Source organism: Dromaius novaehollandiae, chromosome Z (assembly GCF_036370855.1).
Source record: "Dromaius novaehollandiae isolate bDroNov1 chromosome Z, bDroNov1.hap1, whole genome shotgun sequence".
In the NCBI taxonomy this organism is placed as follows: domain Eukaryota; kingdom Metazoa; phylum Chordata; class Aves; order Casuariiformes; family Dromaiidae; genus Dromaius; species Dromaius novaehollandiae.
Window position 1 is genome coordinate 13,298,612 of NC_088132.1, and position 23,754 is coordinate 13,322,365.

Here is a 23,754-nt window from a genome sequence, read left to right on the forward strand (position 1 = left end):
TGTAAGAATGTTATTATTGCTTGTATTGTTTGGATGTTCTTCAAACAAACTGGTTTGAAATAAATGTTAGAAATTGTTTTATTGGACGTATCAAAATTACCAGTGTAAGACAGCAAGAAAATAGTATCAGTCTATTGCTTTGCTGGTCTCAAAATTTCTCTTTACATGAAATTGTCTGCACATGCTACAACACAGAATGAAATTCTGAATGAGTCTAAAAACAGAAGTAAGGTCTAAGTAATTGTATCATTGTTTGCAGTTCAGAAAAATGAATGCAACTTTTACTGGTGCATACTCCAACAGCTTTCTTTCTGCTTAGTGAAGGCGTATTTGAGTAGTGCTTAAAATAATTGCATTCATGTGGCAGACTTGCTATATGACATCAGAAGAGATATGTTTGGTGGATCATATTTTATCAGGCAGTTTAGAGGTTGAACCTGTAGCACTGCAGAGCAGTCCCAGGGAAGCTTGGTTCCCCGTCAGGGCAAGGTTCCAAAAAGCAACATTCATGCTTTGAGGAAGGTTTGCTCTGGACCAGACACCTAGAAAATTAATTCACCTCTAAAGCCAAGCCAAGAATCACAGTAGTCCTCTCCAGTCTTCCCTGCTTTTGTTCAGTGCGTCTCTAAGTCCATTTGATGAAGTAGGTGACAAACGGTGGAATCTTGCTACTTGTTCCCAAAAAAATTTTCCACTGATAATCAGAACAATTAAAATAATTATTACTAAGACTTCTTGCAAAAGCATTGAGGGAAGAAGCAGCGAGTAAAACACGCACTCTGAAACTAGTGGGAAGAGGGTGGCCCCTTTGTTGATTTAGGTGCTTTCCACAGTGGAATTGCAGACAATTCTACTTTCAAGAAAATGATCTTCCCTGCAGAGGTGGGGAAGAACATGGTGGAAATGAATAAGAACTCCACCCCCAGGCCAGATGACTTGGGCCTGAGGGATGTTATCAAGAAAAACCCTCAGGGCAGGCAGTTATCTGAACTATTCAATCTGTGGCTCCTGGCCAGGAAGATTCCTGATCGGATCAAAGCATGTAGAACAATTTTAATACTTAAATCTGCAGATCGGTTTAAACTAAAGGACATTAACAACTGACGGCCCATTACCATCAGGTCAGTAATCCTAAGACTGTTCTCTTGGATCCTAACAGCACTGCTGCAAAGAGCATGCCTGATTAACAGCTGCCAAAGAGGGCTTATTGCAGCCCCAGGCTGTGCAGAAAATCTGAAGCTTTTCCAGGTGTTAGTCAAACATGCAAATTGACGCCATCGCTGCTATGTATAACAACTATGCAGCATGACTGGAGGTCAGGGGGACATGCCTGGAGAAGGTTAAGATCCTCACTGGCGTGAAACAAGGTGATGCTGTGTCCCCACTTCTGTTCAGCCTTTCAATAGACCCGCTAGTGTGTCAGCTGGAAGAAGGAAAAGAATTTAAGCATGGAAACAGCTTGGTGTCATCATTCTCATTCATGGATGATCTGGTGCTGTTGAGTGGTTCGTGGGAGGGCATGCAGAGGTGTATTCAAGTGGTGGAGGAGTTTTGTCATCTAACAGGGCTGAAAGTGCAAGCTGCAAAATGCCACGGGCTTTTTATTAGGCCCACAAAAGACTCTTATACAATTAACAACTGTGACCCATGGGAAATTAATGGGGCTCAACTAGATATGACTGAGACTGGTAGCTCTGAGAAGTAGTTGGGCCTGGGAGTAGACCCATGGATTGGTGTCTCCAGACCAGGGCTACAAGATAAGCTGTGCATGTGGGTGAAGAACATTGGGGAGGCCCATTAAAGGCTCCATTAAAGCCACTCCAGAAGGTGGAAATCTTGAAGATGTATGCAGTCCCACGACTGTTATATGCAGCATATCATGCTGGCGTGAACGCCTCGTACCTCCATTCCCTGGACCTCACCATAAGAACGGCGGTGAAGGGTTGGCTTCACTTCCCTTCCAGCACATGTGATGCCACCTTGTATTCCAGCACTAAAGACGGCGGTCTTGGAATTCCACATATCCAGGCTCATTGGCTGCATCAAATTGCTTAATCCTCTGATAACATCACGAGAACTATCATTGTCAAAGAAGAGATCCAGAAGGAGTTTGAGAAGGCATTGATCACCGCAGGAGGCAGAGCAGACAAGGTTCCATCAGCATGGGATGAACTCCCCATAACAATTCCTACTGCACTGGAAGATGGTGAGTTGCCATCCAATTGAGAAATTCCAGCTCCCCGGGACATCTATCCAATTCCTAGCAAGTGGAGAAAAAGAGAGATAGTGAATTGTGCCAATTTAAGAGTGCAAGGCCGCAGTATTAAGAACTTTGAAAATGGTAACATCAGTAATGATTGGCTTGTACATTACCGGGGCATTACTCACAGGAAGCTATTAACAGCAATACAGCTATATGCCGCTGTCTATCCCACAAGGGAGTATTTGGCACGTGGACTGGGGGAAGGGGTGCCGTAGGGGTGCAGGCACTGTCCTGCAGAAGGGGAGACTTGGTCCCATATTATCAGATACTGCCCTGCAGTCCAGGATGCCTGGATCAAGAGACATAGCATCTTATGTGGTATGCTGGCTGAAGGGGCCAAAAGACTGGGGTGGGTCGTATATTTAGAACCCAGACTCAGGGATGTTAATGATGAGCTCTTCAAGCCAGATTTGACGGTGGTTAAAGGGTTCTGGGTGAAAGTAGTGGATGTCACTGTTCGCTACGAAAGCCGGTTATCATCCTTGGGTGACGCAGCGGCAGAAAAGGTCCGGAAGTAACATCTGGAGGAACAAGTGAAAAAATTGACAAGAGCTGTAGCGGTGGAGTTCCTGGGCTTCCAGACTGGCGCCTGTGGGAAGTGGTAGAGGGAGAATGATGGCTTCCTTGCTAACCTTCGAGTTTCCAGCAGCCACCAGATGGGGATAGTGAGGCTCTTCTCACGGAGTGCTCTCCTATCATCTGTAGATATCTTACACATTTTTACTAGCAGAGGTAAGGATGTTTAAGTTTTATTAATTGGCATAAAACAATGTATGTGACTTTGTTAATTCAAAATCCTTCTTTGTGAAGGCAACAATAAAATTCTTCACACAGATGACAAGGGCTTGCTCATTTTTCTGTACTGCTGAATTTTGCTCTTGCTCATCTCCCTTGTGATCAAGCCTTGTACGCTGGGACATGGGGTGTGGTCCCCAAATGACTCACTAAATTTGAATTGGGCGGACGGGCCGCCTTTCAAGCCCAATCTGGAAAAGGTTCCATAGAAATTCTATGGTTCATTAAACAGCTTAATTGAAACTGTCAAGATATTGAGTAGCTTAAGGGTTACAAAATGAAAAGAAAAAACAAAATATACTTATATATATGTGCATTTGTGTTGTGAGAAATCATAAAAGGTATCAAGATGAAGGCAGCATTTATTTGGGGAAAGGCCAGGATCAAAGTTTGTCTGCTTTTTCCCTCCTTTATGTCCGTCATTTAGATATTCCATAATGAAGTCTGAAATGTAACTATAGTAGGAAGTATGACACAAACTGGAGCCCTCTTCTTTGATCAATGTTTGTCTTTGGTCAAGCAGCTAGAGGAAAGGCCATTAAGCAGGCTGCGTGAATACTGATTGGCTTGTCAAAGTTCTTGTTGATACAGAGCTTTATTTCACTTTCAGAATAACTTTTGTTGTTGATCTTTTCTTTTTTCTTGACTTTGTTTTCAATTAAAATGATCTATATCTGTAATCCATTATGAAAATATTCAAGGTTAACTGCACGTTGAGTCAGCACACATTAATGTTGAACTGGAAAGTTTGTGCCTTGTATGAGATTGACAGTCCTCCAAACATGACACTGGGTCTGGCTTGGTCATCTTCTTACAGGCCTCGGACAACTCTGGGGGTGAGCTGACTGCAGGTTCCCTCCACACCTTTATTGGTTTCATAGTGATGAAGATTGCATTTAGATTTCCTACTAGATGAGCTGCATATCCCAGACTGTAACTTTGCAGCCAGGTGAGCGACACAGGAAGCACATCTCTGCTTTTCTTAGCTAAATCTTAGCTAACTTGATCACTCATTCTCTCCACCATCACATTGTTTGGTATCCCTTATTCATGGAGAGTCCCATGAGTAGTGCGGGGACGAAAGATCCCACTGTCTTGAAAAACAATATAACTGGAAAATGTTACTGGAAATGTTCTTAAAAGAGGTGATTGGCTTTGGACTTTGCTGTTGAAATCTTCGGTGCAGCCAAAGATTTGGTACCTTGCACTGGCTCTTCTCACTGGCAGCCCCACATAACTGGTGAGCTGACTCAAGAGAGATATATCTGCTTGAGGACATCAGAGACTGGCTGTGAGATAAACAAGGATGATCAGGATCGTATTTTACTGCATAACAGTTTTTCTCATGCAAATCAATTCTGCATTACATGTAGACTCTTCTTGTATAACTCTAGCAGCCTGAAAGAGGTCTCCTTTTGCATGGCCCAGCTTATTTAGAGCTAGTGGAAGCCTGACCAGGAATCTTTTTTCCCTATTTTTTGCTGGTTTTGGTGTCACAGAGCTAGGGGAAGTGAAACACATGTTCAGCCTGTTCTGCAGCCATCTGGTCATAGTGAATAGGAAGAAGAAGCTGATAATTTAGAGATATTTTGTCCCACATGATCTATCCCTGATCCTCTCTTCCCCTACAGGAAAATTCGCCCTAATGTTTTTCTGTAGCCAGACACAGTAAAATGGTGCTTGACATATTGTACGTGTTTAATACATTACATTTTCTGAGACAGCGTGGTGAAGATAAGAGCAATATTATGCAAAGTAATCAGTCCTCCCTTGCAGCCCTAGATTTTGACTTGCAACATTAGGACAATAATCAGACATCTTATATCCTAAAATGAGTGATAATTGCACATATTTTTCATAATAATCTCCTGCTTAGAACACCTGCAATGTAAGCTGATTCCAGCTATGGCTGAGCCAGAGTGGGAGTAAAATTTATCTGAAATTAATATTTAAAATGATCATAAATCACCTAGAAAGTCATTGTCTATATTTTACTTCCGCCTTCTTATTAGAGTTTTATTTAATTAGCAATCATATCCATCACTGTTTATTTTCTGGCTTTTCATGGACCTTCCTTCTTACTTACAGCAATTTTTAACAGGCTCTCATTTAGTATTTATGTGGAAAACAACATTACTTCATCAAATCAGAAAAAGTCCAAGCCCCCCTCCATAACACTTCTTTTATTGTTTTATCTGTCCTTTATATCTAAAAAAATCCAGTAATCTCTCCACCAAATCTTCAATGAAATGAGAATATCACAGCAAAGTAAGTAATGAGGTAAGCTTGTGTAAAATACATGATGGTTTAAATATAAAGTAAACCAAGAAGTTTTTAAGGTCATTTCCTTTATTTACTTCATATTATTTCATATCAGCTATCTACCTTTAGTTCAGACAGCAAAGATGAAAGATGATCTACACATTATCTCTAGTGCTGAAAGACAGTAAGAAGTTTTGAATAAATATTTACTGTTCACATAAATAAAATGCAGAGAAGAGGCAGAATAACCTTCAGCGGGCCTGTGTCAAGGCCTTAATGGGCCTTAATTGCCCTGGCCAGCTGTTTTCCTCCTCACATACTGGCAATTGTGGTGTCACTGGTTTATCCAGGTGGCTTTCTGTATCCCCTGATAGCTCTGTTCGAATGTTGACCAGAAATAAGTCTGCCTAACTACCGAAAACACACAGATAGCTATTACCTTTATACGCTGCATTCAAGATTGCAAGAGCTGGCTGAAGGTGTTTCTAGTAAAAAGAACATTTCAGATCACAAAATTTATTAGAGTATTAATTCAGCTATTCCAGTGGCACTAAGGGAGGGGAAAAACAACAACAACAACAACAACCCCCCAGAAAAACAAAAGAAAAAATAAAGCAAAAACCCCCTGAAATTACTTTTGCTACAGTCTTCAAAATCAGTCTTCTCGTGCTGCTTTGGACCTTTATAAAAGAAGACATGAACCTCCTTAAAATTATTGTTACTTTTACTAATTGACTTTATGCTATCAAATATCTAAAAACCCAAACATTATAGACTTTTTGGAGGGTGAAACCTACTCCTAAAATTTAATCTTTTCCTATTACTCAGATTGATTAGTTAAGCGAACACACTGTGTTGCTTTATTTAAAAAAATAATTAGTATAGGAAAGGAGAGAATTGTTTTTAGATTGTCTTCCAGACAATGCAAGTATTGAAAGCAATAAAGCTTGTGTGTAAATTCTGATCTGATTTACATATCTAAGATTTGACAGTTCTTTACTTGGCAATATCGTATTTCACGACAATAAACTTGTTTTATGCTAGCATCTAAACATGACAGTAATGGGCTGGAGAGTTGAGAACCAATGAATTATTAGTTTCTGAAAGGATTATATGCAAATTTCACAATCTAATCTGCTGAATATTATTTTGGTAACAAGGAGGGAAAATTATAGGCAGTGATCCATAGCTTATAAGCTTTTAGTTGCAGGTCCAGTAGGTCCAGGTCCAACACGTCCATGCTGTGTCTAGCATAGTTCGGTCTGTCTTTGAATGGGAGCCCAATCTCTCTGCCGGAATAAAACAGATAACTACTGTTATCTGATACTCAGATACTGAAAGTATCTGAGTTTTATAAATTCCAAGATAGGAAATAGTCTACAGTAACTTTCTCAGAGGTATGAAATCATTGTTACTAGAACTGACAAGTTCTTCCCTTTCAGTATTTTGAGTGGAAATCATAAGTAATAAAGTTTTATGTCTGTACAAACTATAATACACATTTATGTATGTGTGTGTGTGTGTGTGTGTGTGTGTGTGTGTGTGTGTGTGTGTGTATTTATATAGATAGATAGATGTATATATGTATATATATATGTACATGTATGTATGAATGTATTTATTTTACCCTCTTGAGTGTCATTTCTAATTTGAAGGTGGGCTACTGGTGATGGACCACTGTTGTGATTTGGCAGATTAACTAGTTAAAGAAACAGTTGAGGGCAGGGGGGAGGAGGGAGGGAGGAGTCTTTCTCTCCCATTCCCCCAAAGTAATTCATGGTAACATAATCGCATTGTGAGAGGGAAGAGTGCAAAAGGGGTTATGGAAAAAATTGTTTGGACCTTACATAGTTATCATCTAATCAGCAGGAGGAAAGATTGACTGCTAGAAAAGTAGAATGGTTTATAGGGTAACTGCTTTCCTTACATGAACCTTTTGAATTTTGGCTTAGTTCTGAATGAAAGACCTCCAACCTCTCCTCTTTTGAAATTCACTATGAATGGAGAAAATAAAATAAAATGAAATGAAATGAAATGAAATGAAATAAAATAAAATAAGGGAAATCTCTTCTCTTTGTATTGATATATTGCAGATTAAAAATGAAAATTGAATCAAAATGAAAGAGTAATTATTTTCTCCTGAACATGTCAAGATGAGACATTTTCGAGATCACTGAAACTTTCTCCTTTGGCTTGCCTCCAAGAAGATCTAATAAGAAAAAAAAAAATCAAAAAAAAAAGAAAAAAGGTGTTTTGCTTTGGAGAGATTGGCTTCTCCTACAGATATACCAACAAAGTTTTTTCTGATCATTTCTAGGAAAGAGTAAGAATGGAACACAATTCTGGCCACCAGCTAAGAGGTGAAAAAATGGAATCTCTGAGGAGGTCTAGCTGCTATATTCATCTATGAGATCCTGAAGCAGAAAGTTCAAATCAGTTTACATTGGTACGAAGACTAACTTTAATTTCTGTAAATGCCTGGGGACTGAGAATGACCTTTTTAAAAGATTTTTTAAAAATCTTGCTATGATTGAACACATCTAAGGATAATAGCTAAGAAAAGGTAGAGCAGTCTCTTCAAAAGTACTAAATTTTTAAATGTTCACTTTTTCTCTCATAACTGACTGTGAAGAACTGTAGAGAAAGAAGCATATAATGAAGTCAATATTAAAGATTTTGTAAGTTTTTTCCAGTGTTTCATTGGACTAAAAAGCACTTTTTTTTTCCCTGTTACAAGTCTATAATGAAGCAGGTTGTTCTGTGAGCAGTGGAATTAGTGAAGCAAGGTTTCCTACACATATGTGTCTTGTGATTGAGGTTCTTTGAAAAGAGATGAGCTGTAAGTTTTCTGGTGTGTGGAACTAATGAGGCTTTTCTCCTCTGTCTGACCTTCTATTTGCACAAAATTTTAGGAAGTAGAATCTGCCTGATACCTCTATTTAGTCATATTTGAGTCAACAAGATTAAAAATAATTAGGAAGGATAGATACAAACACAGATACATGACAGCATGGATTCTATTGACTGAGTGTGCCAGAGATGATTTTTAAAAAATACATATATATATCTGATTACTTGACTTTGTCGTTAAGCTCCTTCAGCATTACGGATTAAGCCCATAATATCCATGAACATCTGGAAGCAATGTATTCCAGCTGAGATGCTGCCTTGGTTCACAGAGCTATTGGCATAAAACTCCACAGGGCTACTGATGGGTTCAGGTTCTCCACTTGCCTGCTGATTTGGGACTGTGCCTTATGATGTTACAAAGGAGCTGAATGTTAGTAGGAAATGTTTAACTTTTCTGAAGAAAGATGTAGCAGCAACAAGAGGTTCACTGTCAGTCCTTTTTATGATGTGTCACACAAATAAAAGTTGTTTAAGAGTGAGGATATTTGAGGATGGAAAAGCTTCCTTCCACAAGTAGAGGCTGTGCCTGAAGTCTTTGCAGACCCAGCTCTGTGCAGTTATTAGTAAAATTGATGATCTGTTCATGTAGGGATTCACACGAACTTGAAAGCAAGCAAACTGATGTAGATACGGGCCTCTGCTTTGGGCAACAACCGAATGAAATCAAATGTTCCTAAGATTGGGGTTTTAGAAAGCCTTTTCCTCTGACAGTATGTGGATTACCAGTGGAGTACTGAATGTGTATAAAAGTTTTACAGGACTTCAAAGGGAGTAAGCTTTGTTCAAGTTGTCTCTATGACAGCCGGTTTTCATGAGAAGTATTTTGCTGTTCCTGTATTTCCCTCCTCTGTCTTCTTGAATGTCTTGTTTTGCCTGATGCCCACAGATCCAGGTGCAAGCAGTGCTGTATGAGGTTAAACAGGCTTTCACCTCGTAATAAGCCCTCTCTTCTGCTCCTCACCACAGCACTGTGTTACAGTTTTCTTTGGGATCAAATCCTAGACACAGCAAATACCACGCAGGAGCTAGAGGTGAAAATACATATACTTGGTGGTTAAGGCCTACTGAAATAGACTTAATTCAGAGTGGTGCCCTTGAAGTGGAAAAAGTGTTTCCTCATCAAATTGTCTCTGCTGCTCTCATTTTGCAGGACATCTCAAAAACAAATGAACAAACAAAATCCAAAACCTGCAGTGTAATTGATCAAAGTTTTCAAACGTAATTCTCTCTATCTTTAGAATGGATGCAAACACCTGTTAAGTCAGTAGGACACACAGTGCACCTCTTGCACTGCTGAGGTTGCATAAATGATTTCCAGCAAGGAACAAGGTAGAACTACATTTCTGTAAAAGGGTTCTGAGTTTTTTGGAAGCTACTTAGGACTAAGATGGAGTAGTTGTTTCTTTGTTTGTTTGTTTGTTTTTGTCTCTTTCTTTGTATTCAAGGAGATGTGTTCTCCTTTCCTCCATTTTCACTCGCCCCCACACAGTCTCCATCTGTTTAAGCAACATAAAAACAGAAAACTTGTTATCCTCAAACACTTTGGATTCTTTCCTTGTGTAAAGAAATATGTATGTAAAAAGAAGAAGAAAAGATATAAGAGCAACCTTTTTTTTTTTTTTTTGGTAACAACAGAAGGATTTTTAAAAGACTCCTTTTTTGTCTGTCTGTCTGTCTCTCTCTCTTCAAGAGCCAAATTTTGTTCTCAGTAGGAGCCATTCTCATGGAGGGCAGCACAGACATTAACTGAGAGAAAAAAGCTAGCTATAAATGTATAATGTGTCTGTTTTATTGAGAAATATGCTTTATTGAGAAAAAAGGTTGTTTTTTTTTTTAAAAAAATACTTATTAGAACTGTTAACTTTTCTTTGTACATCACTATAGTAAATGTGTGCTCCTGATTCATGAAATTCACGTAGTCTTCGGTCAGATCTGACCAGCCATTTCTCCTCTTTAGAAAGAACATTTTCTGCATTGAGAGAAGCCATGACCGTTGCATATTTATGCACATCTCCTATATTATACTTCTGACAAAAGTACATATCCCCTACTGATGCAAATATTTCTCTTCCATGCCCTCTCCTCCCTCATCATCTACTGGATTTAAAACATTTTGTACGTCTCAAGTATCTTACCTAAGCCTGATAAGCATTTTGAAGATATTTGGAGAGTATGGCTATTTAATGAATCAGTAGTTTTTTCCAACTTTTAGAGCCTTTTCCAAGAAATCCAAGGTCTTCATCACTCTTTTCAGTTTCCAGATTAAAGCAGGTGAATCGAGCAGGACAATATGTCTGTCTTTCACCCATGCACTTTTGGTTGGCTGTTGCTACTTTAACTTTCTTTTCTGAAACCTCACAGTATGGCAGTCCACACCATTCAAATTTTCATTTCTCTTGAGAATTTTAAAACAGAAAATGTCTCAGTAGAGAGGAACTAGAAGGGGTGATCCAACAGCAATACAATTCTGAGATTACTATGCTTCAGAAAGTCCCTACAGCAAAGCCCTCTCCTTTGCATGGCTCCGTTGCTTCAAAAATGAGAACTTGTGGATTTTTTTTTTCTTTTCTCCATAAATGTAGCCAGAAAAGTAAGTATTTTTTGCTAGGTGTTACCAAATCTGGTAGACCAGTAGAGGCAAGGCTTCTGCAGCTCGGTGTCCCTGGGTCCAGTCAGGCCCACCACCTCACTATCGGCATGTTTTTCCCAGTAGGCACATGTGCGTGAGTGTACTCAGCTCATATACATGTGTACACACCAGCACAGACAGAAATGCAGCACTCGTGACTCCCATAAAAGCCCTGTGTGGGGCCAGGGCAGGGGCTGCGCTGGCTCTGCCTGGCTGCAGGGGTCTCCCGCAATGTGCGTCTGTGCGCCTCGGTGAACGAGGGTATGGGCCTGTGACCCCATAACAGTTTCACAGCTGTAGCTCTTTCCTCTGCTTTAAAAGGAGCTATTAATATCTCATTACTGTATTAGAAATTAGGAAAAATATATATTCGTTCTAAAGCTGTATTTCACTTTTTCATATGTATTATTTTTTGCTATTCCAAAAATTAAAACAAAGGAATAAGGAAGCCTTAGCAGGTGGGGAAAATTTAGACATGAAAATATAAATAAGAAAAAACAAACAGACCATATATATGTGTGTGTGTGTGTGTGTGTGTGTGTGTGTGTATATATATATATATTTCCTTTTAAACTTTGTAACCTATGCCTAAATCCTATTTCCTGGTTTAAATACTAATGTTTTGAAATTCTGGTTGTAATCAGTGGAACTCAGACTTCCAACAAGCCCTGTTTCAGTGGAAACTAAGCTCCTAAATATCCTAAACACTAAAATAATTTGAAAAATGTTACCCTAAAGCTAAGGGGTACATGAACAGAGTGAACAGAGATGCTCCTTGACTGCATTGAAAGGGTGGTATATGTGCCTGATTCACCAAGTCATGAAGATGCCTTTCAGTGAGGCTACTTCCCTTCTTCAGTCTGTAGTATATAATAGGAGTTTGTTGTTTTTTGTTTGTTTGTTTGTTTTTAAGACAGGCTGGTTTGATCTTCCGAGTCATGCTACACACATTTATACATATATAGATGTATAAATGGCTGTGGACACAACCTCTGACTTTGGCCATGAACATATCAGTGACAGAAAAATGATAGTTTTTACTCAGACACATCACAGCAGTCTTTAGATTACTGATCTAGAAAGCACTGCCTTCTTGCCCAGGTAATCAGAAAGTATGATTCCTAACTTAAGCTCTTTTTGAAGAAGAACAGTTTTTGAAAGAAAAATTCTGCTTGTAGAATTTATTGCAGAGTATTTCTGATTATACACCCTCAAACCCAACCCCTCCTAATTCACCTAATTTATGTAATCATTTTTTTAAAAAAAATAGTATTTTTCTTTTCTTTCTTTTCTTTCTTTTTCTTTTTCTTTTTCTTTTTCTTTTCTTTTCTTTTTTCTTTTTTTTTTTTTTTTTGGTGAGGGGAGGAAGGTTTTTGAGTTCCTTTACTGAAATTTTCTTATTTTTATTATTATTATTTCTTCTAAACACAAAGTTTTCTCTAGCTTAGGATTCATGCACTTTTTACGATGACTATTACCACAAAAGAATGAAGTTCTAATAATATGAACTGCATCTTTTGCCTTCTTCAGCAATACTGCTTAAACAGAAATGTTTGCTTTGTCTTCTCTCCTTTCTAACTTTCCTTCATTTTCCTTTTCTCCTTTCCTAACTTTCCTCCTTTTCTAACTCTCCTTTTTCCTCCTTTTCTAACTTTCCTTCAAACCTTTCAAAGGTTTGGAAGGTTACTCTCAAAGCATACAGAACCACTTGCTTGGGGGGTGTTTTGCACAGTTTATGGAATGATTATATTCCTGGCTGTATATTACCCACATTTTATGAGTTATGTGTCTATGCCCCCTCAGTAATAAAGCAGTTGTCGTAGTTCCCTCTGGTTAGGTGCCAAAGAGACTACTCGCCCCTTCTCCTGGAGATAATGTTGAGTATGTGCTGATAATGCTTAGTGAAAAGAGCTAGTACTACCATATGTCCACTGCTTGGGGCTATTACCTACAGCAGAAATTAGTGACCAGTTAACCATACAGAACTGGCTGAGGAACTGGAAAATTAGGGTTCAATATTATGAGTCTGCAATTTTGGAAACAGAGGTGGCTTGTGAACCTGCTGTTCTGAATTTAGGAACAGTTCTATGCACATAAAAACATAGACCAAGCCCAATCAAATTTTGCAGCTTCCAGACTAGAATGGAAATACACACACACACACACACACACACACACACATATGTGTATGTATTAATAGCTACAGCACATTCTTTAAATAACTTGTAGTTCTTTACAAATTTTGGTATTTGGACAAGTTTTTTCTTCTAAAACCTTCTAAACCTTCTGAAAATCAGCAACTAGTGGACTAGGCTAGGAGAAACTGTGAGCAATTAGACTTTCGGGAGAGAAACATTGCTGGGTTAATTACTCCTCGATTTTTTTTCAGGCAGGACTATGTCACACAAGGATATAGTTCAATTTAGTGCCAAAGACACTGTCTTTGGCTTCTGGGATATTTCACAAATTGCAACATGTCTGAAAAGCTCAATTATCTGAAAAGTAATATATTATTTTATGAGCATTGTTGTACCGAAATCACTGGCTTAGAATAAGTAGATCAAAGTTATGGACTAATATTGAGTTGGGTCTGTTTCTTGGATGGATGCAGGAATTAGTCTGTTTTGGTGGAAATAATTTAATTAGAATTGTAAATAATTAAAATAGAACTCTCTGAAATCCAAAGGTCATATTCCTGATAAGATGGACTCTCCATGACAAATTTTGAGCTCATAATTTAGAAAAATATTTCACCTTATGGCTCATAAAGTTTTCTCTGAGAAAATTCTCTCTCTGAGGGTCTCTTGCAATTCCCTGTGAGATAATAATAAACAAATAAATGCAAAGGGAGTGGATTTAAATTAGGCCACATATGAAACGAGATAATATCTGAGGGATCTGTACTCACTTCCTAGGACAGAGAAAAGCCTCTTACGTGCATTTGGACAACATTTAAGGACACAACTGTCACCTCACTTATTTCCAGCAAGTCTAATACCACTGACCACCAAAGACCCATGCAGTTAAACGGTCAGACTGTGTCGCGGCCCGAAAGGAGTCGTTCAGGACGACCTCCCTCCCCTTGGGGCCAAACGACCAAGTTCGTGATGCCCTTGGACTGAATTAAGGTGAAACGACACCAGCCAACCAGTTTTAAGATTTATTAACACAAAGATAAGGCATGTGGTCAAATAGGATAATTCAATGGCGAATACTGCAACTAGCTAGACAAAAACAGATCTTACCAACATTCAACAAAAGAGAGGGGGAAAGAGAGAGAGAGAGAGAGAGAGAGAGAAAGATATCACCACCCGTGGATCCAGCGGCGTCCTGTTGGTCCTCTTCCTTTGGGAGTCTCGGCAGTGGGGGGGCTCCCGTCTGGTGGTAGGTGGCTCCTCTTCACCCTGGGTGTAAGTTTTGGTGGTGCACGTGCAGTAATTACAACTCGAGTTGGGTCCGACCCTAGGTTAGCTCGGAATGACACGCGTGCAGTGGTTACAGCTCGAGTTGGGTACCTCCAAAGAGGGACCCTGAACAAAGAGATCCCTGGGCAATTATAGCTTTTTCAAATTAAGTTTCCCACCCCCCCACGTGGTAGTTCAGACCAATAGTAATTTTTGAGTCTGGGGTCTCCTGCTCCTTATTGGATCTCATCGTTGTTCCTAGGCAGGCTGTTTCTTTTCTCCCTTATCTTTTCTGTTGCAGTTTCTGCCGACAGGTGTGTCTTCCATCCTATAGGTGTGTCTTCCTTCCTCGGGTCCCACCATCATCTCTCAAGGTCTTGACAAAGAGGTGGTAACTCCAGCAATTAGCACTGTTTCAGCGGTGCACAGGAATGCAAATTGCTGGTAACTCCCTTATCATTCCCGCCTGCACCAGCTCTGGGGCCCTTTCTCATCAAACTAGGGAGTGCGGCCTAAGGCTTCAGCAAATTTAGCCACTCATGCCAAGCAAGTTTTATAGAAGTTGTGCTAAAAACGGATCCCAAAGTCTCTGCCCGACTGTGGTCTCGTTCAGTGCAGGCTCGGTGTGTTCCGGGTGGTCGCAGGGAGACCATCTCGGGGGTCGCAGCAGCCCAGTCCTGTTTCCGCCAGGGACAGATGGCTTGTTCGGGGTTATGGCCTGCCTGCACCCCATGCACCCAAGAAATGTTTAAGGCAAAAAATTCATTCATCTGTCCGCCACAGACTGTCAATATATTAGAACTTTCAGAAAAACTCTTCCAACAAATCAATAGGAAGTAGGCAACAAGACGCTCTTGACATTTACAGTGCACACCTGTTCTGACCTCTGGCCAGTTACATATAAACCTTTATGCTTTTATGAGCCTAGCCTTAAGTGACTTTGGAAAGGAGGAAAAGTATGCTTCTTCTGGAAGGGCAATATGGTGCCAAGGGACAGTGAAAATGCCTACAAATGGTCTACACAAAGCACAGTGAAGCCATAGTCATGAATGACACCTGGAAATGCCACTATAAATGCAGCACGAGGATACACAAGACCTGATATTTACTAGCAAACTTCCATTCACTAGCAATTATTTCTCATCATGAATTTCTGACAGAAGTTAAACAATAACTTATTTTCATATACGCAAGTCAAACAAAAAGGAAAAAAAAGGAAGAGAAAATATAGCAAATATAGTTAGTTATGGTTATAGCTGGTTAGACTTCAAGGGAAAGATGTGAGCATATGACTTCAGGAATAGTTGCATAGCCTGAGCCTGCTGCAGCAGATTGAGATCCCAGTAGAAACGTTTTCATGCAAAAGATTAATTGTGTGTGTGATTCATGTACTCTGTTCTCCGAATAGCTCTGGAATTGAAGAATATACTTGGAGACTGATCAGTTTATTGATTCAAAATTTCCATTTCACAGAAAATTGTGACGATTACAAGATGTTTTTAATTATGATTCAAAATGGAAAATTCTATTTTTTTCAAAATGGATGAAAGTTCCAACTAAAAAAATGTCCAGAAATTCATCAAAATGTTTCTTATTGTTGAGGTTGAAATTATGCATGATATAGAGTTAAAACTCAATAAAAGAGAAATAAAAGGAAAATGGACCAAAAAGATACAGGATAGGGATTCTTCTGCTATAAGCAGAAGCACTCTATATCAATATACTATATATATAAAGCACTATTTCCATATTGTTAGGAGTAAATGCTTTAAAATTAAAAGAAATATGAGAGGTGAAATTATTTGTTTCATCATCTTCTGGGGGACACCAAATCTTATTGAGACAAACTTAATTTCCCATTATTCTGAAAATAGTTTGTGTTTTCCTTTTCAGGAAATGAATTCTATCAGAATGTTTCAAATTATCCCCTGTGGACACCAGACAACAATGGATTAATAATAATTTATGTGATAAAATGTGCCTAGTATAGTTATTGATAATGATATTTGATTAATTTACATTTTACAAGTTTGAAATAATTTCCTTAGTGTTTTAAAACATCCATTACTGATTTAATGATATTTGCTTTACTCACGTCTGAATTTAAAAGAATGAAAAGAAAAATAGAAAGATGATGAAATTTGACCATCAGACCAGGAAGAGGAATGAGGCATAGTGGCTACAATAATTTACAAACTAGAATTCATATGATTTCTCAAGCTGTTTATATATATATTTTTTCTTATCTGTTTTTTAAAAAACTTCTTCATTAAATAATGATATATTTCTCCAACATGGTCGAATTAGGTATTCAGTCTGCTATAATGCTTCACTCTTGCATAAAATGTTTTGGAGGATAGTTCTCACCATTGTAAAATTCAGGAGATCAGCAATGCCTTCAGATTTAATATCATCCATTCCTCTGTATCTTAGAAAAGTGGTTGTTTCATTTATGCATGCATGAATACTAAACCAGCTTTATTAGATACATGATTATGTTCCCATTAAGAATGAAGTCTAAGTTTTTAGACTGAAAATGTAATGTATTTTCATAGCAGTTCAGTCAGACAACATAAGATGCATTTTTTTCCAGGGATATTTGCAAGTATTCAGTTCAGATCAATATTTCTTTTTACTTCCTCAGACAAACTCTAACCATTTTGACAGTTCAAATTGAGGCCTATGAGCTATGAAAATGCCAAGGGACAGATTGTTGCTTTTCTTGTGCCGAGGGCAATATGCTTTCACCCAGTAAAAAACAATTTAGTTAGTGTCTTGAGGAGCTGTGGGAAACCTGCAGTTTTTGAAAGACTGACATTAGAAATTGTCCTTGTGACTGCATGCTAAAAATATGGATCTTGATTTTTATTTTACTTGTTTTTTTCTCTGAAAGTAGGAAAAAAAACAACCATCAGTGTATAATATTTCCCCTCACAGAGCAATGTTTGTATACTTGGAAAGACAATGTAACTAATAAATTCTCAAGCTGTGTGCTTATTAAAAATGGGCAAATACTAAAAAAAAAAAAAAAAAAAAAAAACAGCATGATGATCGAAATGGCTTGTTTTTGAAACAATGAATAAGATTTTAAAGTAATTTTACAGGCATTTGGTTACTATTTATATATATTAGACTTCTAGATGCAGTCACAATTAAGTATGCATAGAGTCGCACTAGATATCCGATGTACTTGTAGATGAGTGGGCTGAAATTAAGAGAACGTAAATAGCCATATATATATGTTGTGAGACAGTCTGTCTTTTAGTGTGCTCTATTTACATACAATAGCCTTTTCAGCATGTAAATAAATGAGACTGAAATTCTGAAAGTTCAAGAAAATTAGGATTTGTAGGAGATTTTATCTTTTATATATACTAGCAAACTACACTATATTGTAGCCTAAATAATATATTAGACAACCTGAAGGCAGAAGGAGTGGAAATCATGCTGTTCTGATTAGATCTTTACTTTTCTTTTAAGCACCTGTAACAGCTATATAGAAGAAAATAAATATCCAGCAAGGAAAAAATGTGCATGTGGTTGAAATAATCTAATCAGAAGGGAAAATCTTAATTGATACAACTCTGTTTGTTTGTTTGTTTGTTTGTTTTCCTTACCTTGTTTGGTATCTATGCACCAAAATGAAAATCTCTTGATGGTAAGAAATCCATAGAAAAGTAGACTTCATACCTGAAAAACTATGAGACAAATCCTAAGAGATACTGTTGAAGTCACTTAATGTTCTTGTTGACTGATTAAACTGATGAAGAACAATGCAAATTTCTGTGTGTTTTGAAGTCCCACCAAAATCCCAATGATTAGGGAAACATAACTGTAAACACAGAAGCACAAACATTTTAAGACATGACCCATATAATTGATTAATGGCACACGAAATACTTTATGTACTAATGAAGATTTAATCTCACATTAATCTCATTTTAATTTCCTTTTTTTTTTTTCAAAATCATGTTAGTAGTTGTGCGTAAAGAAATACATTGCATTGAGTTCTCCCTTGTCAATGATCCGCACAAAAATTAAGGGCAGAGTGTAGACACTAAGAGTGCAGAGCGAGGCATGGGTGCCCACAGAAAGCTGCACTTATTTTTGTTTGCATTTTTATTGTGAATGGCTGTGAGTGATGAGGCAAAACTGTGTTAGCTTTTGGAAAGGCTAATTCTCCTATTGGTAAAATATAAATCAAAATTTAAGTTTTATATCTTCCAGTCTGTGGCTATCAGACACAGTGAAACTGATGTGGACTACAACCTCTTTTAGACCTAGTCCACCATTACTATTTCAACAGATTAGTACAAAGCTGTTTCAAATCCGTACATATAAAGCTAAACTTTAGTAGTATGCAGGGCATATTCATTCAGATATCTCTGTGCTTTTCCCCTAACATGATAGGTGGGCCTTAAATATTGAAGAGAGTTTGCATCCAGATCAGTCAAATTGGGCTGGAACATGAAAGTAAATCTAGTGCTGATTTTTGCAATAGCCACAAATAGAGAATAAAAAAAGATTCTGTTTCTTTATTTGATGAAATTCTGGATACTTAACCAATAATGATAAAATTCCAACCAGCTGAAGGGATTTTGGACTTCACTCAGAAATGTAAACTGATAAAACCTACTAGACTTAAGAATGGGACTGGGAATAAAATTGATGATTCACTGTAATCAGGCATATTTGAAGGGTTTTTTTGTTACATTTGCAGAAAAAATGTGTGGGAACCCTGCCAGTCTGAAAGTTACTGTTGATTTGGGATAGTTCCTTCCTTAATTCATGATCATTACAGGGATGTTACATCAAGTATGCAATATAAAATCTTAAAAAAGGAACTGAGTAAATGACAAAATTTTATTTTCACACGAAACAGAATTCATAGCATGAATTGATTCTCAGATCTGTTCATTAACGTTGTGTGGCAATGAGTATCCTATTCACTGGCCAGACCACTGTTGTAGCTGTTCAAATGCAGCACAGAAAAGATCATTTTACCAAGGTTTTGCAACAAATATTTTGCCTGTTTAATACACATTTTTCTATGAAGTATTTTAGTAACAGAGCTTTAGTGTCACAAAGTGCTCACAGAAAGCAAATATCCAAGTCAGGCATTCAAGTTGTCATGGAAACCACCCTTTAAATTTTTATGCATAATTATTCTTGATGGAAGCATATGCTAATCTAATCAGCACAAACCAAAAATGTTGTGTGGACAATCTGACCTGCCATAAACTGTTGGGCTTAGAGCTTGAATACATGTATATGCTTGAATATATGTACAGTAAATCCATAGGGGGTAAAACAATAAACGACTATTTAAAAAAGAACTATATGTACAACCGAATGACTATCAGCTTTGGCTGGTAGGGAAGCTCCAGCTTATGTGCCTGCTCTACTGAAATTATGGTATCTTAATGGCAGTGGTAATACCCCTTTCCTACAATGAACATCTTAACTATTGTATGTCAAAACATTCCACAGTCATGGTTAACAGCTTTATCCCCATGAGTTGTAAGTGAAGCAGCTCACATAAAATCGCCCAGTTGGCCAGAGCCAGAAAGGGAAGTAGGATCTCTGTTTTCCAAGTCACACACCAATGTTTCATCAAGTATGTTGCTTCTTTCCAGCGGGAGTAAAGTAATGTTGTAAAAGCCTCCGGTATCCTTGATTCAGTTTTTTGTTACGGGTCATTCAGTGGCTTTCCCTAAAATCAAGGCTATTAAAACTGTGACAATCACTGGCAATGAATCTGTTTCCCCTCACAATTTTGAGAGACTCCTGCCACGTTGCTGCTTTCAGAGCATGGTCTGACAAATGTTTGATTCAGGCTTTTAGAGGATCAGAAGGGGCAGGAGAACAAGCATTTGAGAAAAAAGATGGGGAGGAAGCTTTTGTCATGCATGTGTGCCAACAGCAGGACCCCCATATATACCAAGTCTCTTCCAAGAGGGTCGTACCCTGAGTTTCTCATTCTTGCTCCCTTCCCCATTCAAATCATCCTTCTTTTTGACAATGCCCCTTTTCTTATACCAGCTCCAAGATTTGTGTGTCAGCCATCTGAAGAAACAGAACTAAAAATCAGTCTTTTATTGTTCCTGCCACCCCAAACTTTAAGGCTGCTAATTTAGTTCTTTATATACGGAGCAGTTTTTACTGCTCTGTTACTTAGAACTTAAGCGATATCACACCTTTACTTTGAAACCATTCCCATCGACTACATTTTATTCTCAAGCTATACTTCTTTCCTTCAGCTATCATAAACCCAGGTCACCTCTGTTTCTGTAAATTTTTGTAGTTGAAGTTTTATGATCCATCAGATAAACTGATGGGCTATTCTCTGCTTTTCTGTAGTCTAGCAGTGAACCTCTACAGTTGCCTCTGCATTTTAGCTTAAACAGCATAGTGTAGTCTGTGCTCAAGGTTTGCCTGCCTGTTCTGGGCAGTGTTTGGTGTCAGTGCATACTGCAGCCAAGAGGAGGTGAACGGGTACAGTTCTGCGTTGTGTGACTAAACATGTGCAATTGATGCTATGGTGGGAGAAAATGTCCTTTATTGTATTTATACTACCTCTGTGGCTTAACTTCTGTTTGCAGTTACAACTTTCTAAATATAATTCATTTTAAGTTAATATTTTACAACAGAAACTTTTTGTAACTTTATTTTTGCCTTTCTTCCAACAAGTTACCTTTTATACTCTCATAGTGTTGTTGTCACCAACTGTCAGCACTGAATTACATCCAAATCTTTAAGAGTATTGATCCAATTGTATAGCAATCCTTGAAAAAAAACACCTTGGATTTTTACTACATTCTGAACATACTTAAAAATTTCAGCTAGAAGTAAGAGAACAATCTTAGAGTTGTTTAAAGATCATTGACATCTTTTTACCGATTTCTATTAAAACTTCTTCCAAAACAGGAATTCTTCAGCAGTGTACACACCATGGCAGCTCTAATGATTTTTATCTTGTGTGGTCTGAACAGGAAGCATATGTGTGCACATGCAGGTATGTGTAACAAAATGGAGGTTTAAAAGAATGGAATCTTATGAATCAAGAACAGCAGAGGTTATCCAGTATCAAGATAAAAAACTGACAACATGAGAAAAATTAATTGCTTTACATCAGGAAACAGAAAAACAGGAAGTTATGACATGTAAGGGACCTCGTAACTTTCTGCTGTGCAGCTCTTTTCAGTCTTAACCCAACTGGCCCAGTGCCTACCTCTGCCAGCTTGGGGATATTCAGTGAAAATGTCATTAAGGGTTTTTGCAGAGGTACACAAATGCATAAGAGATCCGAGAGACACTTACTGAACTGACTCAGTCAACACAAAATATCTATTTTATTCAAATTCATCATGAGAAGGAGGATGAAGAACACAGCTGAGCAGTGCTCACCACTCACCTGGTGAATGAAATCATGGATTGGCTGAGGGGGCTGAGACCTTCCAGCTTTCCCCTGTGGGCTGCATTTCCTGCCCAGTCCAAATTTCCACTTGCCCATCTCTGTGACTTTAGAGGTAGCAGTGGGAAACCCTACTTAGGGCTGCTGCAATCCTGTTCTTGTGTGCTGTGGGATGGGCCTGGTGCTGGCACATGAGGTGTGCATGCTTAGTCCAAGGGGAAGCAAGACTCAAAAAAAAAAAAACACTAAGGGACTTAAAATTCTCGTGGGGATTGATGCTGCTGTCTCCAAAATCTGAGATACTCTAGATGAAATTTTCAGACACCTCATATTTGTTTAATTACACACTCATTAGAAATTATTTTGTAAGTCAGTTACAGCTGGGTTTTGGGGTTGGGGAAGAGAGAGTGCTGGTGACCTTTTTTGTTAGCTAGTTTGTTGTTGTTAGTTGTTGTTACTTTCCTTTTTAATCTATCTAAAGAATAGGGAAGGAAAGGTTTCATTATTAGAAAACCAGAGCCAAGTTATTTGCTTTAAATTAAGAAATAATTAAGCTGCAACTAGTACCCAATATAGACCTATTTATGCTTAGGAAAGGAGTTGTTTGTTTTGTAGGTGAGGGTGTTAAATAGAATTTGGTTATACGTTAACATTAGTTAGGGGACTGCTTAAGAAAGAATAGACAATCATGTCCAAAAGTAGTGTAAATGAGACATCTATGGATTGCAGGACCTAATCATTTACATGCATATGTACACATATATAAACAAGCTAACATGTGGATGGGTGGCTAAACAGAGTAAAAGAAAGAAACAAATAAGTGTCCCGATCCAATATCGGGAGGGTTTTGTTACGATCCCAAGGATGAGATTAAGACGCTAAAACCAGTCAAATATCATACAACCTTTTAACTTTATTTTCCACAAAGTGGGGAGAAAAGGTGGGGAAAGGTGAAGGGGAGGAGAGACAGAAAGAGAGAGAGAGAGAGGGAAAGAGATATCACCACCCGTGGATCCAGTGGCATCCTGTTGGTCCTCTTCACCCTGGGTGTAAATTTTAGCAATGCGCGTGCAGTAATTACAACTCGAGCAGGGTCTGACCCTAGGTTCCCACTGAAAAGTTTGGAGCCAAATCAAGGCAAATTAAATAAATAAATTGTAATGACACACGTGCAGTAGTTACAGCTCGAGCTGGGGACCTGCGAAGAGGGACCCCGAACAAAGAAATCCCTGGGCAATTATAGCTTTTTCAAATTAAGTTTCCCACCCCTCATGCGGTAGTTCAGACCAATAGTAATTTTTGGGTCTGGGGTCTCCTGCTCCCTATTGGGTCTCATCGTTGTTCCCAGGCAGGCTGTTTTTCTCCCTTATCTTTCCGGCAATTAGCACTGCCCCAGCAGTGACAGTAGGTGTTATCTCCCAAGGTCCTGATGAAGAGGATATAATCCAGACCCCCCTAATTAACACTGTTTCAGCAGTGAAGGAAGGCTTTGTTTCCCAGGGTCCTGGCGCCCAAGCAGGCCTCACTTCAAAGCCTTGACATCCTCTGTTTCGGAGTGTGAAGCACAGGAATGCAAACTGCTTGTAACTCCCTCATCTTTCCAGCCTGCACCAGCTCTGGGGCCCTTTCTCACTGAACTAGGGAGTGCAGACTAAGGCTTCAGCAAATTTAGCTACTCATGCTAAGCAGGTTTTATAGAAGTTGTGCTAAGCGGCAATAATTCACAGTCCAGGTCCCAGAGTCTCTGCCCGATTGTGGTCTGGTTCGGCGCAGGCTCGTTGTGTCCTGAATGGTCGCGGGGAGACCATTTTGGGGGTCACAGCAGCTCAGTCCTGTTTCCGCTGGGAACAGATGGCTTGTTCGGGGTTATGGTTTGCTTGCACCTTCTGTACCAAGAAATGTTTAAGGCAAAAGTTCACTCATCTGTCCGCCACAATAAGGAAGTTAAAAATGAAGAAACTTTCAGAAAAAGAAAGAGTTCCTGAGCAGGACAAAAAAAGAACATAGTCTGATTTGGAGGGAGGTCAGACACAGTGAGATGAAGAACGTGGCTAAAAAACAGAGTCATGTGGCAAGA